Genomic DNA, 10,345 nt, shown 5'->3' with positions numbered 1-10,345 from the left:
TCACTTAACTCCAACCATTTGGGGCAAATTTTATCTCAGGTAGTTTTATATCTTTCCTTTATTAACTGTGCTTCCTTCCTTTTCACCTTCCCAGTTTCTTCTTTATTGTTCCATGGTATTGCCATGGTGTATTCTGCCTCAGAAAAGACATATAAAGTGATGAGGAAATTTGGGGTTTGTTAAAAACATCTGGAGGGAGTAGTTAGCTAACCATTATCAAAATTATAATGCTATATTAGAGAACAAGTAGAGTAGGCAGCTTGTTAAAGATAGCACTTAGCTAAAAGAAAGCACAGTATTGGCTGTGTTTTTTAAAAATGGAAATAGATTGTCCTCTTTCGAGAAGAGATCTGCATTTATTACTACTCATTGTCTTCCTTGTTCTTGGCCAGCAGCACAGTAGCTATCTTCGGAGTAATTCCTTTTTTGCTACCTTGAGCAAAAATTATGGGTGATTCTAGGACTAAATCCATACATAATAGTTATACTCATCCTTTTCTGTTTTAACTTAGAGAAGTACAGCCTTCTTTTTTGGTACTCCTGCCTCTAAAGAAAGCTAAGATACATTAACCAGCTGGTAGTAGTGTTCCACGTAGAGAAAGTTGAAAAAAACTATGGGTATAATTATTTGTTTCTTATTACACTGGACTTTTCCCCCAGTAAGAACATCAGTTTTCTGGAAAAGATGAAGGGCAGAATTAGAGCACTCATCAGGTGCTGTTTCATGGCTCTTTTGAGTTCATTAATTTACATAAATTCTACTATTATACTTCACAGTGTGGCAAAGATTGCAATGAAAATCAGTACCGTAGTAATTATAACAGCAGTTACTGGATAAGGGTGTCAGGGAAAGATTCAGTAAGAGATATTAGACGCATGCAAAGATATATGGTAGGTGGCTTTATTCAGATTAGGGTGCAGATGGAATCACTGACTTCAGTCAGTCTGGTAGATGTGTAGATAAAGATTTGAGCAAGTGCCTTGTTTTTCCTGGGAAATATTAAAACATTTGGGAGAAACCTTTCCAGATGGTGATTAATTGCACCTCTGCCTTTTTCATAGAACAACTTTTGGATTGAGTCACCTAATATAAAAGTTTAAAATTTCCTTGGTGATTTTATTTTGGTATGTGTAAAGCTGTTCCTATTTGATTGTATTCTAATACTATGTGTCATGGAAGAGCTACTTATTAGGCAGGATCTAATTCTTTTTGGATTTGGTTCCATTTTTAATGTCAAGTTCCTTCCTCAAATCTTACTACTCTAGCACTAGAATGCCATTTATTTGTCAAGTTTAATCACATACAGACCATCTCTTGGTCACAGCTCAAAAGAATTTCATTCTTTAGGTGCTCAGTAAATCACCTTTATTTTGAGATGGAAGTCTTTCAAATTACCATAGTAACTTGACTAGCTTACCTAATTAGCTTTCTCAATGAGTATACACGTTTTTTTTGTTTTATTTTGTTTTTTTGAGACAGAGTCTCACTCACTATGTAGTTGAGCCTCACCTGGAATTCACTATATAGCTCAGGCTGGTTTTGAACTCACAGCTATCCTCCTGCCTCAGCCTTCCGCGTGCTGGGATTATAGGCATGCGCCACCACACCCCGCTATGAGTATACACATGTTAAGTTGCCATCATTTGGAGCTCATCTGAACCTCCTGTGGTATATTTAGTTTTTATATGGTTAATCATAGAGGAACATGGACATTTTAGTTTTTAGAGTACCCAGAATTTAAAAAGATTTGATTTCATTTTAAATTAGCTTCTGTATCTGATATGCATAGGATATCATGTTTATGATTCTAGCTACTTTCCCCCACCTCATATTTTTCATTGTTATTTAAATTTTGTATGCTTTCCAGTAGCGTGCAATTGACAAGTACTATGAATGGAAAAAAGTTAATAATTTTAACTATTTTTGCTATAATTTTGTAGGATAAATGACTGTAAGTGACTATAAAAAAAGTCTATAAACCAGAGAGCATTTAGGAAATTTTATATTTTATAGATGGTCATTAGGGTGATCTTCAGGATATGATACATTGTTTACACAGATTTTGTTCTCCCTATATGAAGTTTTTACTTCTTTTCCTATAGCTCAGCACTTTTGATCTTTATACTACTTTATGGGATTATTTTAAATTTGCTTGATTTCTGCTTTTCAGAGAATTATAATCATGACAGTTATACTTCTGGTACCATAAATGCTGGAATTCATGAGAAAATTATCAAACAGTTGCCCAAATATTATTTCCCATTAAATTGAATAGCTACCACTATAACGTGAAGAATATTGATGTCTCAATTGAAGGCCATTAGTGTTTTTATGAACTAAGTTCATAGCATTGTAATTTAAGGGCAAAGAGAAGCATTCTTATTTGCCTTACATGACCATTAATTTTTATTTTGCAGAAGAGAACTGATTTTGTTAACTATTTTGTGTACTGACAATGTCATATTCTGGGGAAAAACTGGAATTGTTCATTTTGTTTGTTTCTTTTTTGGGAAATCCTCGTAGTAAATATCAGAGCTGCTTGCTACCATAAGCTATTGATTGTCAATGAGAATTATTTTTAGCCAATTTTTTTTTAATCCCAGGTTGGAATTGCCTTTCTTCTTTTCTAGGTTATGTCCCCTTAATAATATTCATGATACCAGGATATGAGTGCAAAAAAGCAAATATAGAGATATTCTAAAATCATGCATATATGGATTTAAAATCTCTGCAGTTATTTAAAATATCTATAGCTGTGTTATTAGCATGGGTTTTCAGAAGACTGCTAGATTTAAGAATAAGGAGAAAGATTTGAGGATGAGGAGAAGAAAATGGCTCTTACTGGCATTAGTAATTTCACTTGTGGTTAATGATTTTAAAATGTTTATTTTTTTAAGCTGCAGACTTCGTACCTGTAGCATAGAAACATTGCATTTCCTATACATTCCTCATTATTTCTTTCCCAGAAAGTTACTGTGAGAGTGTATGAAACCAAATTAAATATATCCATATTTGATTTATCCTAATTTTTAAGAGTAAATATTTGAGTTCCAGTTTTTGTGTATTTAGTGTTCATTGCCATTCATGTTCATCAAGTAGCAGAAAGAAACTGGAGATTAACCCTGTTTCCCTTTTCACACTGGGTACAGTGGGTGGCATTAGTATGCACTAGCTGCAGAGTTACTGCACCTTATGGAACTAAGTAGGGTTTATTTATTATAATAACAAGTTAAGATGCACTTCTGTGTATTTCTTGGCAGAGTGTAAAGCCACATCTTTTCCAGCAGGATTTACTCTTTTTAGAAAAATCTTAAATGATTTAACATTCCTTAATATCCTCTTAACAGTGTCAAATTTGGGGTAGAAGGGATTTTTTCCCTGCAAAAGGGCTTTATTTTTGCTATATTTTGATCACTTTTAGAAATCCGAGTATCATCAATAAATTCTAAGTTTATGGCCTCCTGTGTCAGCACTGAAGTGGTGGGTTAAATATTAAAACCTGCTATTCTTTTCCCTTATTAACATGTAATTGCTATGCTTTTGATAAGAGGATTTGGTTAGAAAAATGTGAAAGATCACTTAAACCAAAGCCAGTTATAAGGAGTATTTTCTCCTGTTGGTTTACCTTCACCTCAGAATTATAAGAACATCACAGTACACAGTGAATAGTTGTCTATAACATTTCTAACCGTTGTTTCAATTGGTCTTGGCATTTCTTGACACTATGATTCTATGTTCTTTGTGATGTCTTACTGTTTGTGAGGATTTTTTTAAATAACTAAGTGGGGCTGTAAATGTAGATTTGCGTCAGTGTCAAGAAACTGTTTTCAGATCTCTAAATGGATTTTCATTTAAGTGTTTTAAAATTGTTTTTTCTTGCTGAGTAGCATTGTCCACTTTCCTGTATACCTAAAAGTATGAACACTGCATTTCAATGGACTGTATTGTGTACTTTTTGCTGAGAACTTTTTTCTGTAAACACAATTGCCTTGTTCAGTTTTGTTGTAAACTGACTTACCATAAGATGCACTGTTGATATGCTTTCTGATGTGTTTGATAAGAGTGATAAAATAAAACTTAAAAATAAAAGAATTGCATTTATGTATTTCTATATTTAGTGTAAGTATTCAAATTCAGATAACAAATAGATGCATTTATGCTTTAAGTTTTACCAAAATCATCTGTTCAAAAAATTTTTGTAGTTTCAACTATTTCTTTTGTTTTGTTTTGTTTTTTGTTACTGGGGATTGAATTCAGGACCTTGCACTCGTGAGGCAGGCGGTGGCACCACTGAGCTAAATCCCTGGCTAGCAACTATTTCTACACTTGATCTTAGCCAAAAGGCCGAGAAGCGATGGCAACTATTTCTAAAGAACCCGAGTTTTCACTTTTGGAAAGGTGGATCAAATTGACAGTAGTGAAATGTAATTTTTCACATTGGATAAATGTCCCTGATGTTGTAGAAATAGTCTGGATTAGTGAAATTCACAGTCGGGACCTGTGATCTAATCTTAGCTTTTTTTTAAAAAATCAAAATCTTGGCTTTAATCAAATTATTTAATTTTGGCAATAGTTGTATTTTTGTGTTGTGAAGACCAAATGAAATGGTATGATAGTAATAATGTTCAGTAGTGATAAACAGCTATCAGATGTGGAGTATCAGGTGATGGATAGTATTTTCCATAATTTATAGCTTGTTTAATGTTGTCTTTAGGGAAAATGAGGCTCAACATTTCATAACACTTAAGGTACATTGTTATCTGGATGATTAATTCCAGAGAAAGACACTGTTAGGAGGGATATGCTAAGAGACCACTTTCAGAGCTCGGCCTAGAGACTAGGAGTGTTTAGTAATTTTTATACTATAGCATATAACAATCAGCTGGTTGGTAGAATACAGAGTGCTTGTGCACCACCTCAAGTTTCTGACTAGTTGTGAGGTCTGAAAATCAGGCTGTTACAGTTTACTGCAGCCTACATTCAGCATTGGTTGAGGGATTGAAATGCAAAAGCAGGCCCAATTTGGGAGTTACTTGGGAGTCATTCTCAATCTACCTCTGCTATTATTTTCCACCAGATGCTGTACATAGTGCTTTTGTGCATTATCTTCTACCACCACCACATATAATCTTCACAAACCTCTGAGGAAAAAACTGGTATTCACTTCCTTTTACAATTGAGGAAATGGATGTTCAGATTAGCTCAATTCCTATTATTTGTGTGGGGAGTAATGAATGTCTAGCTCTATAGTTGTACTTTTGTTAGCACTATGCTAGAGTCAACCCAAAAATTCCTCTTAGGTCTGTCTTCTCTTTTATTTTTCTCTGATGCTACTTAGTTTAGTTCTTGAACTTTCCCTAGTAAAGCTTAGAAGATCCCCTTACCTCATATTTGATGCCCCCTAATCTCTTTCATACTGCTTACAATTCTCATTCTTAGAAATAGGCCTTTATTGTGCTACTCCCTGTTTTAAAATTCTTCATTTTATTTCCCAGCTTTTCTGCCCATTTGTCTCCAAAGTACAGTGAACCCTCAAGTTACAACCAGCCTGACAATGAACAATTTAGATTGATTAGGTTAATGGAAGATTATCTGCCTCTTGTTACCTTCCTTATAGCACGTGCCCTGGTAAACATTCAGATCTCAGCTATATTGATTTACCACCAGCTTGAGTTACAACCAGCCCTCAGGAACCAACTGAATTTGTAAGTCAAGGGTCCACTGTAATCTAGTTCCCTTAAAATGTCATAAAAGACCAGTCAGGTTTGATCTGCCAAACCTGCCTCATCTGTCTCATTTCCTGTTTATACATCATGCATCAGTTGTACTAAACTATCTGTATTTCATGCTTTTTCCTGTGCCTCATCAAAATATCTTTCAAGTCTGTGATGAAATCATATTTTTATTTTCCATTAGCTCAGTTGTCATCTATCTTCCCTGTAACACCCCGCCCACACCCATTATGACTATTCCTAGGCTATAGTAATGCTCAAAAAATGCTGAGTTGAAAATGAATTTATAGAATCTGACAGCCAGTTGTGTGGGGATGACACTGGTATTGCAACTTCAATGAACCATATATAGAGCAAAAGGATTTATAGAGTTATAAAATATAACCTATTAATAAATGAATAATATTGGCAATTGATCGAGTATTTTACAGAGGAATTTGGAAAAGCAGAGGTTTTTTGGATTTTAAAAATTTGGCAAATACTCCTGTGAAAGACTGTGTATAGTGCTAAGGAACTGTGATTTTTCATTTCATTCTGCTTCATAAAACTATGAATTTGAACAACCAAAATCCTCAGTATGAGTAAATAGAATTTGCTAAACAGATTTTCAATTTAACATCAGTTTTATTCTGTCTTATCTGTTCTCTCTCCTGCAACTTTGAAAAAGAATTTTGACTGATAGATTAGAACATGAGGGAGCTGCAACACATAATTACTAGAACATTTCCAAAAGCCATTTTTTACCCAGGTACAATTACACGTTGTATACAATGCCTTCATATGTTTCAACATCTTTACATATAAATAAAAATAATGTTCAGATGAGTTCAAAGGAAGTGCATGATTGAAGGCCGCGTATGTATGTGCCAGATAAATTATATGGTTCCCAGTTTGTAAAGATCTGGCAAGAGGCTGTATTATAAGGATCTCTGAATAGCCTGTGCAACTAAGATCGATTTGTAAAGCAGTTATTTTTGCTTGAAAACATTCGTCAGACTGGCAGCAAAAAGTTATTGCTACATTTTTTAAGATAACAATCCTTTAAGAAAAAGAGGTATAAATGATAGATTAAGGAAAACAAAGTTGAGATTTTTTCGGAATCCTTTGGAAGATGAAGCTCCCAAATGAGAACTGCACTTTAGGTGAAAATGAGCTGTCAGGGTAAGGTATTTGGTCACCTCAGTGGTGTGGCCTGAACTGCCTCAGTTTTATACATTTGGCAGAAGAGATCCTCTTGGAGGCTAAATGCCAGTGTGCTCATTTCATGTTTACAAAAGATAAACCACACATTTTATCTTTTACATGTATGTTAGAACATGTTTACATACGATGTTCTAAGAGGATTAAGCATGTAGAGGCTCATTTTTTAAAGAATGAAAGTCAAAGTTCAGTTAAGCAGTAATTGAACAAATTGAAATTAGAGAAGTGTTTAGTCCATTTCCTAAGCTGTTCTTAGGACATTAGCATGCTGTACAATATTAAGAGAAATTCTGAGGAGTGGGATAGACTGAGAATGCTCCATTATTAAATAAAGTTGTGAATATGCTGCATATTTTTTCCCAGTTTTCTCAAGAATTTAGGAGTCTTGAAATTGGCCAAAGAGTTGGAAGGGTAGGACAAGTTGATGCCAGTATATTTTCCACCTTGTGTTAACATTTTGTCACATTTTTTCCCTTGCTGTCTCCCCCTTTATGTACCTAAATAAGCTATTTTTTTTCTGAACCACTTAAAGATTCCACTTGACTGCTAAATAGTTTAGTGTGACTTTCTAGGAATAAAATTGTCTATAGTAATTGTAATGTCTATCACACCCTCAGAATTAAATATTGATACAGAAATACCTAATGTACAATGTTTTCCCAATTGTTTCATATAATGTTTTTATAACTTGTTTTTTCACCAACCAGGACCCAGTCAAGGCTCTTGTTTTCAAAGTATGTATTGGGATTTTATAAGATATTAGTGTTCTTTAGAATAAAATTTGAGAAAAAAAAAGTGTATGTTTAAATCCATCCTTTTGTAATTTACAAATTTTAAAATGTTTTCTTTTTTTAGGGGAAACTATGGACTAGACTGTGTGCTTTATCTTTTGTATTCTCAGTTAGGCTTGCAGGGTGTCTTAGTCACTTTCTTTGTGATTGAGACACAATACCCAACACCTAGAACTTAAAGGAGAGGCCTATTTTGGCTCAGGGTTATAGTCCCTGGTTGGCTGGCTGCAGGGTACAAAGAGCACGGTAGAGGATAGCTGCTGTCATCATGGAGGTCAGAAAAGCAGAGAGGAGGGAAGGCCATAGCATGAGACACACTCTGTGATCCACCTCAATCCTCCTTACAGTGTGTCAGCTGTGCACCCCTCAGTGGACCGATCTATATAGTGCCTAGTCATCTTCCAAACACAAGACTTGGGGGACACGTTTCACATCCCAAATATAACAAAGGAAAACCTGAATAGCTTGACAAAATAGCAAATAATATTTACAAAAACTTAACTTTGAGTCTTGAAATTTTAATATATATTAATTTTAATATATATTAATGTATACAGACCCAAGATAGATTTATTTTCAATGATATTTCTAATTATATATTTTCTTATAAATTTCAAGTTCAAGAAAATTGAGGGGGCATGTTTTGTTCTTGTGTGTGTGTGTGTGAATAAATAAATATGAGTTTTGGGACAAGGAAATGGAAATAGCATTCATTTCAGGGCTTAAACTTAAAAAATATTTTGAAGGAATGTGACTTTTAAAAAGAAAAGGAACACATATGGTCCAAAGAACCATCGTAATTGACAAATGTTCTAGTCATCATTTAATGAAAAACAAACTTTTTATTACACAAAATTCCATGACAAATAATGTTTAACACATGTTTGGAAATAGGCCCAGACCAAATCCCAGGGCCACTGTGATTTAGGAAGTGTGGTAAAATTTGTGACTCTGTGGCATTCTAGTCCTTTTTTTGTAGATAAACTAAGACATCATTCCCAATTTTATCAGCAAAGTCAGTAGAGTCATTTAAATTGTCCACTGGTATTTGTTTTTTCCTGATAAAGAATGGGAGAAACTGCGCATGAATATTTTTACATATCTGGGGTAAACATTACTATGATTTGCCTGTGGAGGTTTCTTTACCGATGTTTGTCATTACTCATAGTTTTATTAATTATAGTTATAGTCTTAATTGTACTTAATAATGCTAGGAATTTGGGAAAAGTCTATTTTTAGACTCAACACTTGAAGGATCATTGCTATTCTCTACCTCCAAAGACAGCCTCCAGAGTCTTTTTTTTTTTTTTTTTTTTTGGTACTGGGATCGAACTCAGGTCCTTGTGCTTGCAAGGCAGGCCGTAGAACCACTGAGCTAAATCCCTGGCTCCAGAATCATTTTAATATCTAGATAGCTTGCCTTCTAGGTAACCATAGCTCTTCTTTAACTTCTGCCTGTATGCCAAATACAGGCAAACATCTGTTGCATTCCAGCCATTCCCCCTTTTGTGTACCACACACATTCTGAACAGCCCACTAAATGTTTCCATTTTGAGTATCCTGTGAAGGCCAAAAAACCTATATATCTTTATCCCAGTGTAGCAAATACATATGATCTTAGCAAATTGCTTAAACTCTCAAGACTTAGTCTCCTCTTTTGTAACATAGATGTTACATCATTAAATACATAGATATATTTACATCATTAAATTGTTGTGAAGACTAGACAAGATAATTTACCTAAAACTTTTTAAACTTTGTTATCATCATATTAATTACTCTTTTCACATCAAACTGAAAGTTGAGCTTTTCAAAACTTTTTTTTGTTGGTTTACAGCACAGTTCATCCTGGCCATTTTTGATGTAAGGAACATTTCCCAATGACTGGATATTTTTGGCAAACCCATGCATTTTATTTCTTACAAGTTTACATTTAGAAAACTCATTTTTACTTGCAAATGTGGAAAATCACCTACAGTGGGTCCAAGAACATAGCTATTATAGCTTTTTGCTTTTTTTTTCCTCCCTATATTACTGATTTTATTCTCATTGGATTCTTAAGCCCATCAAGGGATGATTAAATATAAAACATACTCTACCCTTTGATGTTCTAGGAAAAATGAATATTTCTACCATCAATATTTTTATTTCACCTAAAATTGTTATAATTAATATCATTAGTTAAACATGTCTGTCAGATCTAAATGAAGATTTGGATTTCAGATAAAATTTTATTTTTGTCAATACCTTTTTCTTTTGTAATGAGCCGTTTATTTGTTTACAGCTTATAACTATATGAATACATAAAAGAGGATAATTGCTTAGCTGAAAAACTCAGTAAGTTGGCAGGTGATTAATTTACAAGGAATATTTTATAGTTAATGTAAGTGTGAACAAAGTGTGAACAAAGGACAACTGGACAATTGCTTCTTAATCTGTTTGCTTAAAACATCAGTAATAAAGTTTTGTGGCTTCAGAGAAGTCTTAAGAAGACTTAAGAAGACTTAAATCTTGGGCCAGGGATGTAGCTCACTGGCCCTACATCTGCCTGGCAAATGCAAAGTCCTGAGTTTGATTCCTGGTACTGGAAAAAGTCTCTATTCTTTTCATAATTGACTTAA

This window comes from Fukomys damarensis, unplaced genomic scaffold, assembly GCF_012274545.1.
Source record: "Fukomys damarensis isolate Sample0158 unplaced genomic scaffold, DMR_v1.0_HiC HiC_scaffold_19, whole genome shotgun sequence".
Classification (NCBI taxonomy): Eukaryota; Metazoa; Chordata; class Mammalia; order Rodentia; family Bathyergidae; genus Fukomys; species Fukomys damarensis.
The sequence above is the reverse complement of the archived record's forward strand: the minus strand, read 5'-3'. Positions refer to the sequence as shown.